Source organism: Bos grunniens, chromosome 17, assembly GCF_055505025.1.
Source record: "Bos grunniens cultivar Pamir isolate PY7600 chromosome 17, Bosgru_T2T1.0, whole genome shotgun sequence".
Classification (NCBI taxonomy): Eukaryota; Metazoa; Chordata; class Mammalia; order Artiodactyla; family Bovidae; genus Bos; species Bos grunniens.
This window is the reverse complement of record NC_141181.1, coordinates 21,728,097-21,753,514: the sequence shown is the minus strand read 5'-3', so window position 1 is coordinate 21,753,514 and position 25,418 is coordinate 21,728,097. Positions and strand designations below refer to the sequence as shown.

Here is a 25,418-nt window from a genome sequence, read left to right as displayed (position 1 = left end):
GGGGAATTCAAGATTCAAAGCAATATTATTATTACTTGCATCAGTAGAGAAGATATGCTGGCCTGAAATACTAAAGAGGTTTCCCTGATGGTTGGCTCAGTGGTAAAGAATCTGCCTGCCAATTCAGGAGATGTGAGTTTGACCCCTGGGTCAGGAAGATGCCTTGGAAGAGGAAATGGCAACCTATTCCAGTATTCTTGCTTGGGAAATGCCATAGACAGAGGACTTGGCAGGCTACAGTCCATGAGGTCTCAAAAGAGTCAGAGATAACTTAGTGACTAAGCCAACAACAAAATCCTAAAGAACTAAATTTTTTTCTCTCTCTCCTTCCCTCCTACCCTCCTTCCTTCTGTTCCCAAGAACTGTAATATTATATTTAGAATATTTCAGAGATTAATAACTCTTTTTAACGACATGTTCAACTCAGGTTTACAGATAAGATGTAAAATACAGAAGAAAAGCAACGCATCTTTCTTAATATGGACTTAATGTCTTTGCACAGCTGAAACTTTCTTACAGGAAATACAATATAGCAAGTGACAAACACCTAATTCTCCACTCAAAACCTACAGAAACTCAGCTTGGCTTCCCAGTAACTTCCAGTCCCTTGCTTTGATTTTTGAACTCACTGTTTCTCCAACCTTTTCTGGACTATATCCAATTTACAGGCTTTGTCTATTAATTTGCAACAAACCCAGTTTGTCTCCAGGATGGGTAAGGGTATGGATTGAACCTTTCTATACAAATAGCACAGCATGCCTTTCCCAATTTCTAGCCAGTTGCACCTGCCACTCCAGTCTCTTGCTGCTGCTGTTAATGCATTGTGCAGCTGTGCCATCTAGTTCCAAAATTCCCTTCTTCCTCAGTGTGTCGGCATCCTACAATGAAAAGGAAGCTTTCTTTTGATCAACAGACAATGACTATTTCTGAAGGCACTATCCGAGTTTACTAAATAATTTGTTCCTAACCAGAATAAGCGGAGAAGGTAATGGCACCCCACTCCAGTACTCTTGCCTGGAAAACCCCATGGATGGAGGAGCCTGGTGGGCTGCAGTCCATGGGGTTGCGAAGAGTCGGACACAACTGAGCGACTTCACTTTCACTTTTCACTTTCATGCATTGGAGAAGGAAATGGCAACCCACTCCAGTGTTCTTGCCTGGAGAATCCCAGGGACGGGGGAGCCTGGTGGGCTGCCGTCTATGGGGTCGCACAGAGTCGGACACGACTGAAGTGACTTAGCAGCAGCAGCAGCAACAACCAGAATAAGACACTATACTACATGTTGGTAGATATGCTAGCTAAATCAAAACACCTGTTCAGATATATCCCAAATAGTTTGGAATATTGATTAGCAAGGATCCAAGAAAATAAAATTCCATTTGCTTTCTAATAATGTATTTAGAATTTTGTACACTCTACTGGAAAGAAATGTAGATTTGAGCTCTACAATGATACCTTAAATGATACCTTACGTTAAAACAGGGAGAATTCATATTTGCTCTGGCAACAAAGACACAGGAATCCTAGATTATTTTAATCCATTTTCAAGAAGAAGACATTGTGAAATCAGATTCTAGTCCTATAAGTACTGATATATTTTACATCCACTTTTTATTCAGGGGTGCTTCTGAACATCTTACTCCAAAGTATGGGATGTTAAACAGGGTTTGTTTTAAAAGACTCTGCAAATTGCATCCTCATTTCTAGAGACCAGAGAAGGTCTCAGAAGCTGTAGCTATTCTGCCTTTTATCAGATTCTTTGCAATCTGTTAGTTTTCTTCTATAGTAAAATTACTGACTTAAAATTATGGTTAGCATTTCATCTCCACCCGCGCCCCCACCTCCTCCACCCCTGGCCAGGATATCAGCTCTGTAATTCTTCTCTGGTGTTTCAACTTCCTTACTTTTTGTCTTTTAGTTGAATTTTCAGTTGATTTTCTATTTTGCTTACTCTATCCTTTTTTGCTCTATATTCTGTAGTTTCCTTCAGTTACATCTTCTAGGCTGTCAGTTCTTAAATCATTTGTAGTACCTAAGAACTCTTTTGCTTCGTGAGTTGTTTCCTTTCTATGAAAGTGAAAGTTGCTCAATCGTGTCCAACTCTTTGAGACTCCATGGTCTAAACAGTCCATGGAATTCTCCAGGACAGAATACTGGAGTGGGTAGCCTTTCCCTTCTCCAGGGGATCTTCCCAACCCAGGATAGAACCCAGGTCTCTCACATCATGGCAGGCAGATTCCACAAGGGAAGGCCTTTCTTTTATAGCACCCATTTATATTTTCGTATAGATGCAAAAAACTTGTAAAACACTTTAAGCATACTAATAGGAGTACTTCAAAATTTTCCTTTTCCCCCTGAATTATTTCAGTGTTTTGAGAGGATGCATGCTCTGTTTTAATTTTTTGTTGTTGTTGTTTTTCTTTATTTCCCTCAGCAGAAAGTAAGAGCGCCTGGCGACATTCCCACTTCTTACTCTCCACAACATTCACAGCTTGCCACCAATGTCTGCCTTGGGACCATTAGGGCCAATTGCATCATGGCTTTTATTTCTGTTTATCTGATAGTAAAAGCAGCTCAGAATTCTCTTACCACCTATTATACCCTGGTTCTGATCCACTCACAACTCTAGGGATCACTCTGGTGATCACTCCTCTGATTACATTTCTTATCAATCTTTCATTTCCTTAAAACAAACCCAAAATTCTTTTAGACTGAATTTAGGAACTCATTGCCTATGATCAGCAAATCTCTTATAACAGCAGGCACTTTTGAGAACATGCCCTTTGCCTCTTGCTCAATCTGAAGTCTAAGTTTCCTTACAACAGTCCTACTTATGCTGACTTCTCATATGCAAATCACACTGAGGTGTGTTCTCTTCTTATTTCAACTGCTAAATCATTTAAATCATTCACCCCTTTTTCTGTGAGAATAGCCAACTTTGATTCTAATACCATAAAACTCTACCAACCGATTCCTTTGCAGCCGGTCACTGAAACTTGGGCGTTTTATTACCAGGCTCATTGTCACTCTCTCCACCACTAATCCTATCACTATTCCTGGTTATTTCAATATACTAGTACTAGACTCTAGTAGATTATTTTCCCAATAACCTGACTTATTAGCTTCTTGGCCTCCTCTCTTTCATTTCTTGACCTCCATTCCATTTATTCCCCTGATCAGATCACATTGTAGATCTTGTCTTTACTAGTAACTACAATTCCTGAAAAATCTTAGTTTCAATTTCTACTCTTTATTCCACCAACTCTCATTTTTCCAGCTATTGCTCTAGAAATTTAACTCCATCAGTTCCTCCACATCAGTGTAACCTACAGAATTTAGTTTCTTTCAATTTTCCAATGTATTCTGTCCTATCAGGTTGTCACTTCTAGTTAATTCCATAGTCAGTGATAAGCATCACTTTCTCATACTTTTCACCAATGTCCCCCCTTCCATAATTTGGCTCGCTTGTCTAAATCATAACCTTAATTAATTTTTTAACCCCTCTCCTATTTTCTGTAGAGTTAAATGTGACTGAAAACTATAACCAGCTGATTAACTCACATATGATTAGTATTTACTGACTTTAATGATGTCTACTGTGCCAAAATTATAACAGTTTATTTACTTATGCTCCTAGCTGAATACTCTTTCCACTCTCTTCAAATCTCCAATATCTTCTACCTAATTCTTACCCTGAGTTGATAATTTTACTTCCTATTTCAAAAAAATATTAGCAATCTCAAATCAATCTATCACAACCACATTATGTTACCTGTATGGCATCCGTGCCTAAATACTCCACTTTTTTTCTTTCACCACAAAAGAAGTGTCTCTGTTCTTGACTTTGGTTAAGCATCCACTTGTGCACTGCATGACATATTCTTATATTCATATTACTTGGGCAGCTTTTCTTTTTGTATCAGATAGTTTTCCTTTTCTGCTGTATTATTTCCATGAGTTTGCAAATACGCTGTTATTTTTCCCGTTAAAAAGTGAAACAAAAGAAACCCTTTTCTTGCCCTCAATTAACTGTCTAGCTAGCTTCACATTTCTTTATTAACTCTGTAAGTGAGCAGTCTGCTTTAGGTAACTCCAATTCTCCTCTCTCTCTCTCTCTCTCTTTTTGTTTTTTTCGCTAACACCAGTTCTTTACTTAAACATTTCATGAAAACTGATTCCTATCAAGTTATTGCATGACTCTTCCAGTTGACCTGCTCTAGACAAAGCTTTCCTTGACATGCATCCCTATGAATGTGACTTTAGGTTCCCAGCATCAGTCTCTATCCCAACTTCTTGAATCTGGACTGTTTCTGTAACAAGAACCTAAGGCCTTTACTATTGGCTTTGGGAATATGAGGTAGAGGAAGGCTGTAAAGACCACAAATAGACTATTGGTGGAAACTGAAGAACTGTGAAGAAACATATGTACAGAATATAAACTACATATTTATCAATATGTAATATTTGTTTTCACTGATCTTGCTGCTTTTTTGAACTTCAGTTCATCTTAGACTGTGAGCCTGTAGAAGCTGGATTATAACTATATCTGTTCTAGTACTTTCTTCCAGTTTTTAACCACCTTAAGTGGAGCATTCAGGATCTTGCCTCTGGGCACTTCCTCATCTCTGCCCATTTGTGCTTCCTTTTTAGACAGACCAAGTGGGATGATTCTACCTACAGTCACATCTGTTCAACTCCTCCAAAAGAGAAGTTGAGCTTCAGAAAACTACATACAACTCATCTTTGCTCAGCATTTTCTTTGGAAGAAAAGATGTAATAGTATAAAGGGTTGTAAATTAAGATGAAAAAAGGGAACTTTGCAAGTGAGGGTATTGGTAATGGACACAGGACAGCTGAAGCACTGGAAAAAGAATCAAAGCAAAGCAAGTGAAGCTACAGAGCAAATAATCATGTCACATCAAAACTACCAATAGTTTTATATCTTAAAATGACATGAACTTTAATATACTGGAATCCTTAAAATCAATGACTAACCTTGAAAAATGGCTATAGATTTTTGAGTAGATATACAGAGGACAAGCAGAATTAGATACTTTAAGCTCCATGGGGATGGACACTGTGTTTTTTAAATCTTTGTCTTCCCAGCAGCCAATCGAACTATTTGCATAATAGTGACTCAATAAATATCTGTTAACTATGGATGGATGAATATATGTTAAAAGCTCTCAATCTTTATATAAAAATTAGGCTGGGAAGAAGAAACTTTCATATGTGTTTGAGAAGTAAGTAATATAGCTTGACTAGAGTCTAGGTGGTAATAAAGGGATCAAGCTTGAAAGGGAGTAAGACACTGCTATTATATTAATATCATCCCAATGCATAATATAATCAATAGAAGATAAGTACTACCTAAGAGACTTAAGGGATGATAATTTTTTAGGAAATGAGAGTCTTAGCTTTGTAATAGAGAGTGCATATTTAGGGAATTGATACACTTTTAAGTGTGTCTCAGATCACACCACTACACACAAGCATTTTCATACTATGAATAAGGTTATATTTTCCTTGTATAAATAATAAAAGCTTACTTTATTTGAGGAACAATTTTTTACTTTCTTTGAGGAACAGTTTCTAATTTAGTCAAAAATAACCAAACAAAATAATGACATGTCTGAAAAGGAAAAGAATCAATGGAAAATTTATAATTAACAGAATATCCATATAATGTACTGATGAGACACAGACTTTTCAATACTTCAAAAGACTACATTCATAAACATGAATTTTTTCTTAAAAGCCAAATGGAATTTTAAATATAAATACTAAAAATTAAAACCTCAATAGATGGAGGGGTGGTTAATGTCTGGTTATATACTGATAAGTTGAAAGAGTAAACTTGAAAAAAAAAGAAGAAGAAAATATGCAAAATGAAAATCAGAGATGTAAAATTAGAAATGAGGAGAAAACAGACACAAATGTGAGATAATAAATGCATTTAATTTGATTCCCAGAAATAAAAAAAGTGCATCATATAGGAATTATATATAAAGTGATATTTGCTAGGTCTTTTCTTAAGTAGCAAATGAAGCATAATTTCTAAGCAAGTTCAAACAAACAAAACAGCAACAAAAAAACTATGCCTAGATATACCAAAATAAAACTACTGAAAACAAAAATAAAGAGTAGATAATAAAAACAGCAAGAAAAATAAAGTCATATTATCTTCAAAGAAGCAATACTAAGACTGAGAGCTGATTCATAGCAAAATTGAAAAAAATCAAAAGATGATAGAAAAAGATCCCTCTAAATGTTAGAAGAAGAAAAAAAGCTGCCGATCTAGAATTTAATAACCAGAGAAAATAACTTTCCAAAGTAGAAGTAAAATGAAATAATTTTCAGAGAACAAAAACTAAGAAAAGTATGTCACCAGCGTGTGCCACATGTTCAGTTGTTCCCACTCTTTGTGACCCTGTGGACTGCAGCCTGCCAGGCTCCTCTCTTCATGGGACTTTTCAGGCAAGAATACTGGAGTGGGTTGCCAATTTCCCCCTCCAAGGGATCTTCCTAACCACAAGATGCAGGGATCAAACCTGTATCTCCAACATCTCCCGCAATGCAGGAGGATTCTCTACCCACTGGGCCAATTAAAGACAGGCAAAGTGGTTTAAATATCCATGCTTTTTTCTGGGAAGAGGTAAAGTACTACCTTACATTAAGGTTGACAGATCCAGTATGACTTTGTAAATTCCAGGATAACTGCTAACTGAATAACAGAAAAGTGAATATTTAATAAGCTAGTTAATAGGGGAAGATAAGCAAAAATGTAATGTTTCAAAAAAGAATGCATTAAAAGGAAAAGCAGAATAGTAGAACAAAAAAGCAAATAACATAATAGACTTAAACCCAAATAATTATATAATAACTTCACAATATGAATGAGCTAATGCTTCATTTAGAAGATTATCAGTCTTAAAAACACTGAATGAATGTATTTTGTTTATTTATTTTTTTTTAATTTTATTTTATTTTTTTAACTTTACAATATTGTATTGGTTTTGCCATATCTCAAAATGAATCCACCACAGGTATACATGTGTTCCCCATCCTGAACCCTCCACCTTCCTCCCTCCCCATACCATCCCTCAAATATAAGGATACAGGAAGGTTGAAAGCAAAATAAGGGAAAAGATATGACAGAAACTTTTTCCAAAAGAAAGCTGCTAGTGCTGTTTTAATAACATATAATACAAAACAGGTTCTAAAGCAAAAATAAGATTCTCTATAGTGATCAATGTTGAAATTACTGGAAATATATAATTTTAAATATCTATGCACTTGATCAGAGAAGGCAATAGCACCCCACTCCAATACTTTAGCCTGGAAAATCCTATGGACGGAGAAGCCTGGTAGGCTGCAGTCCATGGGGTCGCTAAGAGTCGGATACAACTGAGCAACTTGACTTTCACTTTTCACTTTCATGCATTGGAGAAGGAAATGGCAACCCACTCCAGTGTTTTTGCCTGGAGAATCCCAGGGACGGGGGAGCCTTGTGGGCTGCCGTCTATGGGGTCACACAGAGTCGGACATGACTGAAGTGACTTAGCAGCATGCACTTGATAATATAACCTAGAATAGTATGCATACAGTAGCATCAAAATACCTAAAGCAAAAATTGCAATAAAAAGAGAATTAAGAAAAATCATCTTTATGGGAGGAGTTTTTTAAACTTATTATTTCCCAGTAACTGACTGGACAAGCTGACAAAAAGAAAGGCAAGAAGATGTGCTCAATACAATAAACAAAACTGACTTTTAGTCATGTCATACATCCACTTGGCATTTGTGGACACCTCAATAGAAGACCACAGAATGCACACTCTTCAAATATTCACAGGATATTTCCAAAATTTAAGTGTATGCTAGGACATAAAAGAGTAAATTTTAAAAATGATAAAGGGTCAAAGTTACACAGAGTAGATTCTCATAATGTAAATACAAAATAATAAAAAAAGAAAGAAATTCCCATGCATTTAGAAATTCAGCAACATATGTTTCAAAACAAGTAGATCAAAAGTGTCAGGGGAGTTTGTAATTTCCTTGCAACAAAAATTTGAAGTGACAGACAGACCAGCCTTACAACCCTCAGACAGACCAGTGTTACAGCTCCATGTTACAGCTCAGTTTTATTTAGAAAGTAAAGGAAAATACATCCTTGAGGCCTGACGGCATGCAGACCCAAAAGATGCAAAAAGAGAGGCCCCCAGCCCAATTCTGGCTCCTCTTTTTTACATTTTGTCTCCTCCCCCTGGGCCTGCCCTATGTAAATTGGGCTATCCAGGAGTGCTGTTTGTTCTACCTGAGATCCTCACTCTGGTCCTTGGACCTTCCTGTGTTCTATTTTTGCAGGCTTTTCCCTTCCTTGTCTTTTAGCCACCACCATTCTGGACTCCTTTTTCCTATTCTAACTAACTAACAGAAGAAAACACTATGATTAAAAATAGGAAATATTTTTAACTGAATGATAATCAAAGAATGTTATATCAAAATTTGTGTGATACAGATGAACCATGCTTACATGGAAATTTTTTTATAGATTTGAATGTAATTATTAAACAAGAAAGGCTGAAAATCAAGGATCTAAACTTCCACCTCATGAAGTTTGAAAAAGAACAGTAAGTTACACCCTAAGAAGTGAGTGAGCAAGCAAGCAAGGGACCTGTTGTTCTCACCCTTTCCCCACCTCTGCTGCAGCTGGGGCCCCCAAAAAGCCTTGCCTTAATTTCTTGTCTGGCCTCTGATCAATTTCTATTGATTAAGAAGGCCAAGAACCCTGGTCAGTAACATATTTTGTGGCACCCAATGTGGGGCTTATCCTCTTCTGGGGAGAGAGTTTGGCACCTCTTGGACCACTGAATGCAGCTTCCTGTGGGTGGCAAGCAGGGACCTGAATCTCTTGTTAGCATCACCACGTTTGGTAAATATGTCTTCCTGGCCCCTGGGAGCTTCAGTACTCTCATTCAGGCAATGCTTTTCCCCTCCCATCTGTTCTTTATCTCTTACCATATTCCCTTTCCCCGTTGTCCCTTTCCCTTTCCTGAAATTTCTCTACTTCTCTCTCTGTCCTCTCCTACTTCTGTCCTATCCTTCTGAGATTGTGGATATTGGGCAGCTACAGTATCACTCCCCTCAGCTTATGAGAGCTGCTTCTTTTGGCCTGCAAATGGCTCGCCTTGATGGGTCACAAGCAGAAGTGAGAGAGGCTCACTTCACACTATGCAGACCTTGATCCAGTGGGCTCTCCTGACTGGGAACATACGAGAGAGATAGAAATTTAAACCTTATATCATGTAGTGGTTGGAAGTCCAATTGTTCCATTCTCACTTTTATTTTCCTGCCACCAAGAAAAGCTGCATTAGGAACAGGCTAAAGTAGCAGATTTCTATATACTGGTGTATGAGTTGGTGAGAGTCCCACAGAAGACATACAGCTGGCTGGTTTCTGGGCTTGATTACCCTAGTGGGCAGTGGGCACTCTCCTTCTCTAGGCCCTTTCTAGAAGCATGCAGGTTGGTGCCAGAAGAGACAGCTATGGGGAGTAGGCTGAAATGACAATTTCACTCCTTCTCTTTTTCAATGTTTTCTGTCTCTTCTCCTTTTATCTCTCTCGGTCCTCATGACTGCACTCTTGTCCCCTGTGACCTAAAAACATTTTGCTGTGTTTTTAAGTTTTATAATTGGTATATTTGTTTGTGTTGCAGTTTTCTGTCTGTCCAACTTCTCCTGCAACCCTCTGCTGACATTGTGGGTGTGGTGGAACACTTTAGCCTTGAAATACAAACACAGTCCAGACTGCCTGAGACTCCAGCCTTGGGTTTCTTGGTATTTTAAAGAAGGAAAAGAAATGACAGGCCCTTGCATTTTTCCCTCCTCTGCCTCCATAATGTAACTATTCTGCCTGGACTCTCAGGAACTAAATGATTCATCTGCAGTCCCCTCAGACTAAAGGAAAAAAAGAGGGGCATTTTAAATTCAGACAGAAACCTATGAGATCTCTGGTTCTACAGAAATTAACTTGTCTAGCTTAAACTTATGGGTTTAATTAATATAGATCTGTCTTTAGAGTCATCAATGTTAAGTATACTTTCATTATACCTAGAGTTACTGGTAATCTTTAAGTGCATATTTTTTTTTCAGTTATAATGTCTGTCAACAGGGAAAATAACCGGATATTAAATTTTTAAGTAAATGTAACTGGGATAAGAACTTTTTGGTAAACTGTAAGAATAATTTTATGTTTTGGAAACATCTGTCTAAAACAATCTCTCCAATGGGGGCAAAGTCAAGATGGCAGAATAAGAGGCTGTGCAGTACCTGTCTCCTCATAACCAGGGCATTTACCAGGTACAGGTAGGGGACCTCAGACACCTAAGGGGATGGGAGGTGCCTCCACACCACCAGGTAGGATATGGTCGTGGGAGAGAAGTGGAGCCGGGATGGGACCAGTGGCCCTGATGGGCAGTGGGGGAGGGGAGGGGTTTCCACACTTAGGGAGGTCCACTCATCGCAAGGGACTCACTCAGCTAGGATGGGGAGAGACCTATAGATGAATGGAAGATCAGAAGGGAACAGGGCCACCATCTCCTTCCTCACCACTTAAGCCCTGGGGAGATCCTTCTGAGGTGCTGGGCCTGAACCTCTGCCATTTAACGGCCCTGGGAGTGGGAAAGAAGTAAAAGCAAGATGGGACTGGTGCCCCCAAGAGGCAGTTAGAGGATGGGAGGGCTTCCCAAGCTCAGAGTGACTCACTCACAGTAAGCACACCACCGGGGATGGAAAACACTTTCAAGGGGTTGGAGGATCAGAGGGGAGTGTGGCCAGCATTCTCCTTGTCAGCTCAGGCCTGGTGAGGCTGCTGGGGTCCCAGGCCTAAGCCTCAGCCCTCTGAGGACCCCTCTGGGCACACTGAGTCTAAGACCTGCCCCCATACACTCTCCCAAGGAGGGACAGTGACTTTTCTGGTCACTCTGGCCCTGTGCCTAGGGTCCCAGTCCCACCTAAGCCCTTGCCCCCTACAGCCAAGGCCTTTTCTGGCCTGTTTTTTTTTTTTTTGCTGTTATGGTTGTTTTCTCTTGTTGTTTCACCTATATTTTTATTTTTTCTAATATATTTTTAAGTTTTCTAATTTTATTTTACTTCCTATTCTTTTTCTATTGCTCTGCCATGTTTTTTCCTTGCAGACCACATAGCTTGTAGAATCCTGATTCCCAGGCCAGTGGTCAGGGCTGAGCTCCTGTGGCAGGAGTGCCACACTCAGCCCCCTGGACTAACAGAGAACCTCACACATCAGGGAATGCTAATCAGAGTGAAGTCTCCTGGAAGGCCCCATCTCAGCACCAAGATCCGGCCCTACCCAACCCCCTGCAAATGGTGCTGAATGCCTCAGGCCATACAAGCAGTAAGACAGGAACACAGTCCCACCTCCTCCCCCATCAAACAAAATGAAATGACAAAAAAGATTTTACAAAGGATCAAGGTAAAAACCTACAAGACCAAATAAATGAAAAGGAAATAGGCAACCCACATGAAAAAGAATTCAGAGTAATGATGGTAAAGATTATTAAAAATACTGGAAAGAGTGGAGGCTCAGATGGAGAAAATACAAGAAATGTTTATCAAGGACCTAGAAGAACCAGCAAGGGCTTCCCAGGTGGTGCTACTGATAAAGAATCTGCCTGCCCATGCAGCAGACACAAGACACTGGGAGGTTTGATTCCCTGGGTCAGGAAGACCCCAGGAGAAGATCTTCCTGGGTTGGGAAGATTCTCTGCCCAAAGAATACTGGCAACCCACACCAGTACTCTTGTTTGGAAAAATCCCACGGACAGAGAAGCCTGGTGGGCTACAGTCCATAGGGTTGCATACAGTCAGACACAACTCAGCACAAAATTTGGAAGAACTCGAGAACGACAGTGATGAAAAACACAATAACTGAAATTAAAAATACACTGGAAGTAATCAATAGCAAAATAACTGAAGCAGAAGAATGAATATGTGAGCTGCAAAATGGAATGGTGGAAATGACTGCTGTGGAGCAGAAAAATCAAAAAAGAATGAAAAGAATTGAGGACAGTCTTAGAGACATCTGGGACAACATTAAACACACCAACATTTGAATTTCAGGGGCCCCAGGGAAAAAAATAGAAATGTTTAGAGAAAATATATGAAGAGATCAGAGTCAAAATCTTTCCTAAAATGGGAAAGGAAAAAAAAAAAAAAAAAAACATGCAAGTTCAGGAACTGCAGAGAGTCCCACACAGGACAAACCATAGGAGAAAAACGCCAAGACACAAATGAATCAAACAAAAATTAAATTCAAAGAAATAATATTAAAAGCAACAAATAACATACCAGGGAATCCTCATACGGTTATCAGCTGATTTTTCAGCAGAAACTCTGCCAGCCAGAAGGGAGTGGCAGGATATATTTAAAGTGATGAAATGGAAAAAGCTACAACCAAGATGACTCTACCCAGCAAGGCTCACATTCAGAATGGACAGAAAATAAAAACCTTTACAAACACGCAAAAAGCCAAGAGAATTCAGTACCACCAAACCAGTTTAAAAAAAAAAATGCTAAAAGAGCTTCTCTAGGCAGGAAAAACAAAAGAAGACCCACAAAAACAAATCCAAAGCAATTTAGAAAATGGTAATAGGAACATAAACATCTATAATTACATTGAATTTAAATGGAATAAGTGCTCCAACCAAAAGACACAGACTGGCTGAATGGAAACAAGAGACCCATTTCACAGCTATGGACACATACGGACTGAAAGCAAGGGCATAGAAAAAGATATTCCATGTCAATGGAAAGCAAAAGAAAGCTGGAATAGCAATACTCGTATCAGACAAAATAAACTTTTAAATAAAGACTGTGACAAGAGATAAAGGTCACTACATAATAATGATCAAGAGGTCAATCCAGGAAGAAAATACATCAGTAATAAATATTTCTGTAGTCAACGCAGGACCACCTCCATACCTAAGTCAAATAATAACAGCCAACAAGGGGAACCCGACAGTAACACCATAATAGTGGGGGACTTTAACACCCCACTTATACCAATGGACAGATCACCCAGGCAGAAATTAAATAAAGAAGTAAGAGCTTTAAATGGCACAACAGATTACATATATTTAATTGATATTTATAGAACATTCCACTCAAAAATAGAATATACTTTTTTCTCAAGTGCACAGAGAACATCCTTCAGAATCACATCTTGAGTACAAATCAAGCCTTGGTAAGTTTAAGAAAACTGAAATCGTATCAAACATGTTTTCTGACTATAACACTATGAGATTAGAAATCGATTACAGGGGGAAAAAAAAAAACTATAAAGAACACAAATACATGGAGGCTAAACAGTGCATTCTGAATAACCAAGAATCACTGAAGAAATAAAAAGGAAGTACAAAAATACATCAGCGCAAATAAAAATGAAAAAACAATGACCCAAAACATAAAGGATGCAACAAAAAGCAGTTCTCAGAGGGAAGTTTATAGCAATTCAACCTCAGCTCATGAAACAAGAGAAACCTCAAATAAGAAAGCTAATCTTACACCTAAAGCAACTAGAGAAAGAAAAAGAACAACAACAATAAAGTTAGAAGGAAAGAAATCATAAACATCAGAGCAGAAATAAATGAAACAGAAATGAAAAAAACAATAAAAAAGATCAATAAAAAAGTTGGTTCTTTGAGAATATAAACAAAATTGATAATCCTTTAGCCAGACTCATAAAGAAAAAAAAGGGGGGGAAGAGAACTCAGATCAATAAAATTAGAAATGAAAAAGGAGAAATTACAACTGACACCACAGAAAGATAAAGGATCATAAAAGATTACTAGAAGCAACTATATACCAATAAAATGGACAATCTGGAAGAAATGGACAAATTCTTAGAAAAGTACAATTTTCAAAGACTAAATCAGAAAGAAACCGAAGATATAAACAGACTAATCACAGTTATGAAATTTAAATTAAAAATCTTCCCACAGAAACATGACTGAATTGACTGAACATGCACACATGCCTTCTGGTTTGTTTTATCTTGAAATAAAAATAAAAAATTGGGGCTACCCTGGAGGCTAAGTGGTAAAGAATCCACCTGCCAATGCAGGAGACACAGGTTCGATTCCTGATCCAGGAAGGTCTCACCTGCAGTTAATTGCAGGTGGAACAACTAATTCCAGGCATAACTACTGAGCCTGTGCTCTAGAGCCCAGGAGCACTACTGAAACCTGCATGCCTAAAGCCTGTGCTCCCCAGCAAAAGAGGACACCACAAGCCTGTGCATCACAACTAAATAGCCCCTACCAGCCACAACTAGAGAAAAGCCCAAATAAGCAATGAAGACTCAGCTCAGCCAAAAGTAAATAAATAAAATTAAAAAAAAAAAATCTTCCCACAAACAAAAGTCCAGGACTAGATGGGTTCACAGGTGAATTCTATCAAACATTTAGAGAAAAGCTAACACCCATCCTCTCAAAACTCTTTCAAAAACATTTCAGAGGGAGGGACACTCACAAACTTGCTCTATGAGGCCACCATTGCCCGGAGATATCACAAATAAAATTACTGACTGATATCACCAATGAACATAGATGCAAAAATCCTCAACAAAATGCTAGCAAACAGAATCCAACAACACACTAAAAGGATTATACACCATGACTAAGTGGGATTTATACCAGGGATGCAAGGATTCTTCAATATACAGAAATCAATCAATGTGATACACCATATTATCAAATTAAACAAAAAGTATGATCATCTCAATAGATGCAGAAAACGTTATGAAAAAACTCAACACCCATTTATGATAAAAACGCTCCAGAAAGTGAGCATAAAGAGAACCTACCTCAACATAATAGAAGCCATATATGACAAACCTACAGCTAACATCATTCTCAACAGTGAAAAACTGAAAGCATTTTCTCTGAGGTCAGGAACAATACAAGGATGCCCACTCTCTCCACTATAAAAGTCCTATCCACAGCAATCAAAGAAAAAAAGAAAGAAAATGAATTCAAATTGGAAAAGAAGTAAAACTATCACTGTTTGCAGATGGCAAGATACTATACACAGAAAACTCGAAAGATGCTACCAGAAAACTCCTATAGCTAATCAATGAATTTAATAAATTTTCAGGACACAAAATTAGTGTACAGAAGTGTCCTGTATTCTTATACACTAACAACAAAAGATAAGATAGAGACATTAAGTTAACAATCCTGTTTATCATCTCAAGAAAAAGAATAAAATACCTAGGAATAAACCTAACTAAGGATGCAAAAGACCTGTACTCAGAAAACTATAAAACACTGATAAAAGAAATCAAAGATGATGCAAACAGATGGAGAAGTATACCATGTTCTTAGATGGGAAGAATCAATATTGTGAAAATGACTTTACTACAAAGCAATCTACAGATTCAGTGTGTTAGATCAGTTCAGCAGAAATCAAGGTCCTTCGAGCCATAGGGCAAGGACCCTTACCTTATCTGGAGGCAGTCAGCGATCTGTTTCATGGCACCAAACATCAGGTTGATTTCTCTTCCTCAGTTCTTGTCACGACAGTTGTAATGACAGACTAAAAGGTTTAGAACAACAGACAAGTTACAACTCAGTTCAGCTCAGGCAGACAGATCTTTATTGTTAGACAATCTGAAGACATGGGAGCAGGCTGACCCCAAGAGTCATCGAAAAGATTTCTCTTGGCTTCCCCCTTTTCATACTTCCCATCTCCTTTTGGCTGCGCCCTGTGCAAAAACAGGGCTTGTACCCACCACAAATCAAGAGAAGGAATGCAAACAGGCATATGCTTAAGACCGACTGACAACTGCAAGTTACATAACAACAGGCCCTGTAGTGTATGTCTTCCCATAATTTAGTTATTAGTCTAAATTAGACTAAATATTTAGTCTGTTATTCAGTTCAGTTCAGTTGCTCAGTCATGTCCGACTCTTTGTGACCCCATGAATCGCAGCACGCCAGGCCTCCCTGTCCATCACCAACTCCCAGAGTTCACCCAGACTCACGTCCATCAAGTCAGTGATGCCATCCAGCCATCTCACCCTCTGTCGTCCCCTTCTCCTCCTGCCCCCAATCCCTCCCAGCATCAGAGTCTTTTCCAGTGAGTCAACTCTTCACATGAGGTGGCCAAAGTACTAGAGTTTCAGCTTTACCATCATTCCTTCCAAAGAAATCCCAGGGCTGATCTCCTTCACAATGGACTGGTTGGATCTCCTTGCAGTCCAAGGGACTCTCAAGAGTCTTCTCCAACACCACAGTTCAAAAGCATCAATTCTTCAGCGCTCAGCCTTCTTCATAGTCCAACTCTCACATCCATACATGACCACAGGAAAAACCATATCCTTGACCAGACAAACCACTGTTGGCAAAGTAATGTCTCTGCTTTTGAATATGCTATCTAGGTTGGTCATAACTTTCCTTCCAAGGAGTAAGCATCTTTGAATTTCATGGCTGCAGTCACCATCTGCAGTGATTTTGGAGCCCAAAAAAATAAAGTCTGACACTGTTTCCCCATCTATTTCCCATGAAGTGATGAGACCGGATGCCATACGTGTAGAATGTTTATGAATGCTTAACGGGCTCTTAGCTCCTAAGGTTACCTGAGGAAGCCCCTGTGGTTAGTTTGTATCTACTGTGTGCCTAGGGTGCGTGTGTGGGATTTGGAAAAGTCCCTGATAGCTCAGTTGGTAAAGAATCCACCTGCAGTGCAGGAGATCCCGGTTTGATTCCTGGGTCAGGAAGATCTGCTGGAGAAAGGATAGGCTATCCACTTCAGTATTCTCAGGCTTCCCTTCTGGCTCAGCTGGTAAAGAATCTGACTGCAGTGTGGGAGACCTGGGTTTGATCCCTGGGTAGGGAAGATCCCCTTTAGAAGGGAAAGGCTACCCACTCCAGTATTCTGGCCTGGAGAATTCCATGGACTGTAGAGTCCATGGAGATGCAGAGAGTTGGACATGACTGAATGACTTTCACTGCGGGTTTAAAGATTAGCTTGCATTCTTTTTGGCTAGGCCATCCCTCATTGCTCATGCCTAACTTCCTACCTAACAAATGTAAACCACTAACAAATTACCAATGGCATTTTTCACAGAATTAGAACAAAAAACTTTACAATTTGTATGGGAACATAAAAGATCCCAAATAACCAGAGCAATTTTGAGAAAGAAAAACAGAGCTGGAGGAATCAGGCTCTTCAACTTCAGCCTATACTACAAAGCTACAATAATCAAGACAGTATCATACTGGCACAAAAACAGAAATATCAGATCAGTGATACAGGACAAAAAGTCCAGAGATAAATCCTTGCACCTATCGTCACCTAATCTATGACAAAGGAGGCAAGACCATACAATGGACAATAGACAGTGTCTTCAGTAAGTGGTGCTGGAAAAACTGGACAACTACATGCACAAGAATGAAATCAGAACCCTACCTAACACGAGTAAACTCAAAACAGATTAAAGACTTAGACACTGGAAAAACACTTTGACATAAATCACTGCAAGATTTTTCTTGACCTACCTCCTAGAATAATCAAAATAAAAACAAACAAATGGGACCTGATTAAACTTAAAGATTTTGTTATCAAAGGAAACCATAAAGAGGATGAAAAGACAACTCTCAGAATGGTTGAAAATATTTGCAAATGAAGCAACAGACAAAGGATTAATCTCCAAAATACACAAACAGCTCATGCAGCTAAATATAAAAACAAACAACCCAATTAAAAAAAAAGGTGAACAGACATTCGTCCAGAGACATACAGATGGACAAGAGGTACATGAAAAGATGCTCAACATCACTAATTGTTAGAAAAATGCAAATCAAAACTATTAATACAATGAGGTATCACTTCATATTGGTCAGAATGGCCATAATCAAAAAGTCTACAAACAGTAAATGCTGGAGAAGATGTGGAGAAAAGGGAACCTTCTTGCACTATTGGTGGGAATGTAAATTCATATAGCTACTATGGAGAACAGTATGGAGGTTCCTTAAAAAAACTAAAAATAGCACTATCATATGACCCACTACTGGGCATAAGCCCTGAGAAAACCATAATTCAAAAAGATACATGTACCCCAGTGTTCACTGAAGCACTATTTACAACAGCCAGGACACAGAAACAAATTAAGTATCCATCAACAGATGAATGGATAAAGATGTTGTGTGTAGGTATATATGTATACATATATACACACACATATACATACACAAGGGGATATTATGCTGTGCTGTGCTTAGTCACTCATGTGTCCAACTCTTTGTGACCCCACAGACTGTAGCCCACCTCCTCTGTCCATGGGGATTCTCCATACCAGAATTCTGGAGTGGGTTGCCATGCTGGCCTTCAGGCCCAGGGATCAAACCAAGGTCTCCCACAGTACAGGCAGATTCTTCACCGTCTGAGCCACCAGGGAAGTCCAAGAACACTGGAGTGGGTAGTTGATCCCTTCTCCAAGGAATCTTCCAGAACCATAAATTGAACCAGGGTTTCCTACATTGCAAGCAGATTCTTCACCAGCTGAGCTAATTACTTAGCTATAAAAAGGAACTAAATTAGGTCATCTGAAGAAAGACTGTCATACAAAGTCAATCAGAAAAACAGATACTGTATATTAATTCATGTATGTGGAATCTAGAAAAATGATACAGATGAACTAAGTTCCAGAGTAGGAACAGAGATACAAACATAGAGAAGGGATGTGTGGTCATGGAGAGGGGAGGTGCCGGGATGAAGACAGCAAGATGATTGGGAGATTAGGTTTCATATGAATACATTATCTTGAGTGAAACAGATAACTAGTGGGAACCTGCTGTACAGCACAGGGAGCTCAGTTTGGTGCTGTGATGACCTTGATGGGTGGGGTGAGGAGAGGGTGGGAGGAAGGCTCAAGGGGAACGGGATATATGTATACATATAGTTAACTCACTTCTTTGTATAGCAGAAACTAATGCTCTTGTAAAGCAATTATACTCGAGTAAAAAAACAATAAAAGTCTCCAAATTATTGTAAATTTGAAACTAAATTAAGTTAAATGATAGAAATTAATTGAATATTCAGGCTATTTTCAAATAAAATAAAATACTGGAGCATTATTGTTAAACATGTCTAAATTTACCTTTGTCTTCTTGTGAGAGAAAAACTAAAGACGTTTTGTGCCACCTTGACATGTTCTCTACCAATTTAAGGAATGCTAACGTAGTGGACAGTTCATGGCTACTTAGGAAGTATGTTTTCAGAAAAGAACATATGAGGAATGGAAATGCATTTTGTTGAAAGGAAAAAGGATGATTTTGTTCTGCTGCTGCTGCTGCTGCTAAGTCGCTTCAGTCGTGTCCGACTCTGTGCAACCCCATAGACGGCAGCCCACCAGGCTCCTCCATCCCTGGGACTCTCCAGGCAAGAACACTGGAGTGGGTTGCCATTTCCTTCTCCAATATGTGAAAGTGAAAAGTGAAAGTGAAGGCACTCAGTCATGTCCGACTCTTCGTGACCCCATGGACTACAGCCTACCAGGCTCCTCCATCCATGGGATTTTCCAGGCAAGAGTACTGGAGTGGGGTGCCATTGCCTTCTCCGTATTTTGTCCTAGAAGTGGCTATTTCTGAATGTGGAAAGAATAAGGGCCAAAGTAAGTTGCAGAAAGTCTGTAGAAGAGGGATATTTTGAGAAAAGAATTTTGTATGTGGTCAAGATTTTCAAAAGTAGGATTAAATTAGGTAAACGGATTTTTTTAACAGTAGGCTGATGCAAAACTCTCAGCAGAGAATCAAGTTATCCTGGAATGCTGCTTTTGATAACACATTGTTTAAGCTCCTGTGCCTTTAGTAAGTAACCTATATTTACTCTTGATTTTTTCCCCACCTTAGCTCAAGGAATGGAGCTTCCCAGGTGATAGAGTGGTAAAGAATCCATCTGCCAGTACAGGGGATAAGAGTTTGATCCCTGGGTCAGGAAGATCCCCTGCAGAAGGAAACGTTAACCAACTCCAGTATCCAGACTTTCAATATCGTTTTAACTTTGAACGGAGGGGCCCTGACACCCTGGATGCTACCAAATATACCTGGACAGTGCTTCCCCAGGGCTTTAGGGACAGCTCTTGTGTTTTTGGAAATGTGTTAGGTAAGCAAGGGGACTGAAGGAATTGTTCCTTGAGAAGGGAACTCTGCTAAAATATGTTGATAATTTATTGATAAGTAGTGAGACCAATGCAGGAGACCTGGGTTCAAGTCCTTGGTTGGGAAGATCCCCTGGAGGAGGGAATGGCAACCCACTACAGGATTCTTGCTTGGGAAATCCCATGGATAGAGGAGCCTGGTGAGCTACAGTCCATGGAGTTGCAAAGAGTTGTGAGTGACTAACACACTGGCAACCCACTCCAGTGTTCTTGCCTGGAGAATCCCAGGGACGGGGGAGCCTGGTGGGCTGCCGTCTGTGGGGTCACACAGAGTCAGACAGACTGAAGTGACTTAGCAGCAACACACATTAGTGAGACCAAACAAGATTCAGATCAAAATACCGTTAGGGGTCCTTCATTTTCTGGCAAAAAGAGGATATAAAGTCTCGCCCACCAAGGCCCAGATCTCACAGTAACAGGTTCAATATTTAGGATTTGTTTTAACCCCGAAGGCACAAGCCCTGGCCTGGCTGTAGATCAAAAACCAGCAATTATCACATTACCATCTCAATCACAAAGAGGCAACCCCAAGGTTTTCTCAGGATGGCTGGGTTGTTTTGTATCTGAATTCCAAATTATGGCCTTATAGATGAGGAGGAGAAACATAAGCCTTTCAATGGAAAAAGGCCCACTAGTGGGACTTTGAGACCTCAAAGACTGAGTTGAGTAGACCACCAGCACTGGGGCTTCCAAATTTGGACAAGTCCTTTACCATATACGTTCACGAGAAGTCCGGGACAGCGCTAGGACTCCTGATCCGAAAGTTGGGACCTACTCAGAGGCCAGTGACTTACTTTTCCAAACAGCTGGACTCAGTGGCTCTAAGATGGCCAAGCTGCCCATGAGCAGCAACAGCCACAGTCCTGTTGGTTGATGAAGTTTCCAAGCTCACTCTGAGGAAACCTCTAGATGTATTAACTCTTCATAAGGTACAATCTGTGCTGGAAGTCAAAAGACATAAACGGTTGACTGGAGGAAGGTTAATAAGATATCAGGCCCTCTTAATGGACACCGTCTAAGTTACCTTAAAGGCATGCCAAGCCAGAAATTCTGCTGCCCATGGTCGAGAGTGAATACTTACAGCATCAGTGTATAGACACCCTGGAACAAACTTAGTCCAGCAAATCTGATCTTCTAGATGAGCCCCTTGACAGCCCAAAGGTCAAATGGTTTACTTATGGAAGCAGTTATGCAGAATGGGAACCCAAAAGGTAAGGGTATGCCATGGTCAGCCTAGATGAAGTCACAAAAGCAAAGGCCCTGCCACCCCAGACATGAGCCTGGAAGACTGAGCTAACTGCATTAATGAGAGCGTTTCAATTAAGGAAGGATAAGAAATTAAGTATTTTTACTGATTCAAAATGGGGTTTCCATGTGCTACATGCTAGAAAGAAGAATGTTAATTGCTAGAAATCCCCTCATAAAACATAAAGATTTGATTCTGGCTCTTTTAGAAGCAGTGCAGCTTCTGACCCAGGTATCAGTAATCCACTGTAGGGGCCATCAGAGGAATGGAAATTTTTTGACACAAGGGAACAGCAAAGCTGATCAAACTGCAAAGCATGCATCTCAAATACAGGAACCTAAACAATGCATCTTGAATCCAGGAACCTATGGCTCTAGTGATTGGCCTCCCTGAATTCCCTAGTATTCCCCACAGGAACAAGAGAATGATGAAAATGAGGCTATGAGAAAGGAAGCACAGGCTGGTATAAAAAGGTGGGTAAGGTTCTAATCCTCGAGGTCCAAAAATGGAAACTAAGAGCTTATATGATGCCACTCACTAGAAAAGGGACGCACTATGGGACTTGATGCAAAAGTCTTTTTCAGGAAAGGGCCTTAAAAGAACAGTAAAACAAGTAATGCTTGCCTATGATTTATTAATATGCATCCATAGATTCATCCAATCCCCCTCTTCATTAATTAGGTCAATTCAATGCCAAGGGACATATCCAGGGGAAGACTGGCAGATTTCACCCAAATTCACCCATGATCAAGATATAAGTATCTTCTGGTATCATGATACTTTCACCGGATGAGTTGAAACCTACCCCATCAAATCTGAAAAGGCTATGGGTGTCTGCTGAGTCCTTTTGAAAGAAATAATTCCTTGGTTTTGACTTCCAAAGTCCCTCTAGAGTGATAATGGGGCCTTTTTTAAAACCAACCCTCATACAGGGGCTCACAACAGCCCTAGGGACAAACTACAAGCTGCACACCACTTGGCACCCCACACCTCTACTATCCCTTCTGTGAGGTGAAGAAAATAAACCATACTTTAAAGAAAACCTTAGTAAAGCTCTGCCAAGAAACTTATAAACCTGGACCAACTTGCTTTCTACTGCACCCCTCAGGGTCCAGTAGCCTCAACTGAGTGCTCCAAGATTTAGCCATTGAAATGAACTATGAGAGGCCTTTTCTTACTATTGATGTTCTACTGGATGAATATATGGACAAGTCCCTGAGGTCTATTATTAACCTAGAACAAGTTCAGAAGACAATCCAGGGCTATGCCCACAAGCACTGCCAGCTCCTACTAAAAATACAGAGGAAGTAGTAGTTCCTTCACAAATAAATCCTGGGGACCAAATTCTTAAAAGGTGGAAAGAGGGATACCACCCCCAAGACCAACTACTGCAAAAATGGAAGGACCTCAATAAAGTAATTTTAAAGAAAGCATTGATCCTCAGTGATCAATGCAAAGAAATAGAGGAAAACAATAGAATGGGAAAGACTAGAGGACTCTTCAAGAAAATTAGAGATAACAAGAGAGCATTTCATGCAAATATGGGCATAATAAAGGACAGAAATTATATGGACCTAACAGAAGAAGGCAATGGTACCCCACTCCAGTACTCTTGCCTGGAAAATACCATGGACAGAGGAGCCTGGTAGGCTGCAGTCCATGGGGTTGCTCAGAGTCGGACATGACTGAGCAACTTCACTTTCATTTTTCACTTTCATGGATTGGAGAAGGAAATGGCAACCCACTTCAGTGTTCTTGCCTGGAGAATCCCAGGGACGGGGGAGCCTGGTGGGTGCCATCCATTGGGTCCGCACAGAGTCAGACACAACTGAAGTGACTTAGCAGCAACAGAAGCAGAAGATATTAAGAAGAGGTGGCAAGAATACACAGAGAAACTATACAAAAAAGATCTTCATTACCCAGATTACCACATATTACCACTCACCTAGAGCCAGACATTATGGAATGCAAAGTCAAGAGGGCCTTAGGAAGCATCACTATGAACAAAGCTAGTGGAGGTGATGAAATCCAGTAGAGCTATTTCAAATCCTAAAAGATGATGCTGCACAAGTGTTGCACTCAATATGCCAGCAAATCTGGAAAACTCTACTAAAAGTCCAATCCCTAAGAAAGGCAATGTCAACGAATGCTCAAAACACCGCATAATTGCACTCACCTCACAAACTAGCGAAGTAATGCTCAAAATTATCCAAGCAAGGCTTCAACACTATGTGAACTGTGAACTTCCAGATGTTCAAGCTGGACTTAGAAAATGCAGAGGAACCAGAGATCAAATTGCCAACATCTTCTGGTTCATCAAAAAAGCAAAAGAGTTCCAGAAAAACATCTACTTCTGCTTTATTGACTATGCCAAAGCCTTTGTGTGGATAACAACAAACTGAAAATTCCTCAAGAGATGGGCATACAAGACCACTTGACCTGCCTCCTGAGAAATCTGTATGCAGGTCAGGAAGCAACAGTCAGAACTGGACATGGAACAAGAGACTGGTTCCAAATCAGGAAAGGAGTACGTCAAGACTGTATATTGTCATCCTACTTATTTAACTTATATGCAGAGTACATCATGAGAAATGCTGGACTGGATGAAACATAAGCTGGAATCAAGATTACCGGGAGAAATATCAATAACCTCAGATATGCAGATGAGAGCACCCTTATGGCAGAAAGCAAAGAAGAACAAAAGAGTCTCTTGATGAAAGTGAAAAAGGAGAGGGAAAAAGTTGGCTTAAAACTCAACATTCAGAAAACGAAGATCAAGGCATCTGCTCCCATCACTTCATGGCAAATAGATGGGGAAACAAAGGCAACAGTGACAGACTTTATTTTTTTGGGCTCCAAAATCACTGCAGATGGTGATTGCAGCCATGAAATTAAAAGAAGCTTGCTGCTTTGAAACAGTGGAAACAGTGGCAGACTTTAATTTTTGGGGCTCCAAAAGCACTGCAGATGGTGACTGCAGTCATGCAATTAAAAGATGCTTACTCCTTAGAAGAAAAGTTATGACCAACCCAGTGAGTGAGTGAAGTCGCTCAGTCATATCCAACTCTTTGCGATCCCGTGGACTGTAGCCTCCGAGGCTCCTCTGTCCATGGGATTCTCCAGGCAAGAATACTGGAGTGGGTTGCCATTTTCTTCTCCAGGGTCTCCTGACCAACCTAGACAGCATATTAAAAAGCAGAGATATTACTTTGCCAACCAAGGTCCATCTAGTCAAGGCTATGATTTTTTGAGTAGTCATGTATGGATGTGAGAGTTGGACTATAGAGAAAGCTGAGCACCGAAGAATTGATGCTTTTGAACTGTGGTTTTGGAGAAGACTCTTGAGAGTCCCTTGCACTGCAAGGAGATCCAACCAGTCCATCCTAAAGGAAATCAGTCCTGAATAGTCATTGGAAGGACTGATGCTGAAGCTTAAACTCCAATACTTTGCAAAGAACTAACTGATTTGAAAAGATCCTGATGCTGCCAAAGATTGAAGGCGGGAGGAGAAGGGGATGACAGAGGATGAGATGGTTGGATGGCAGCACCAACTCAATGGACATGAGTCTGAGTAAACTCTGGGAGTTGGTGATGGACAGGTAAGGAAGGCCTGGCCTGCTGCAGTCCATGAGGTTGCAAAGAGTAGGACATGACTGAGCGACTGAACTGTGCTGAACCACATCTATTGTGGTCAAACTGCAAGGGATATCTAATTGGGGACATTTGTCCAAAATAAAGCTTTTACCTCCAGATACCTCACAGGTCACAATAGAAGAACAATACACCTATGATCCTGCAAAATATTTGAGATACCTATTTCAAAAACAGTCACCATCAACAGATAAGTAAAATGTTGTAGTGGGTTGGCTCCTACTTGAAGCATTAATGGGACTTGGGACCTCTCTTATTTCCTTGGCTGATATAGTTCGTGGTA

At 39.9% G+C, this 25,418-nt stretch overlaps 1 long non-coding RNA gene across 3 annotated transcripts in view; it reads right to left on the bottom strand.

Annotated features, from left to right (window-relative positions):
- The window catches only part of LOC147355111 (uncharacterized), an 87,915-nt gene that overhangs the window by 54,955 nt on the left and 7,542 nt on the right, over window positions 1–25,418 (bottom strand). For all 3 annotated transcript variants that reach the window (XR_015143934.1, XR_015143935.1, XR_015143936.1), the window contains exon 2: window positions 15,521–15,614. This is a non-coding gene — a long non-coding RNA (uncharacterized LOC147355111). The remainder of the gene's footprint in view (window positions 1–15,520; window positions 15,615–25,418) is intronic.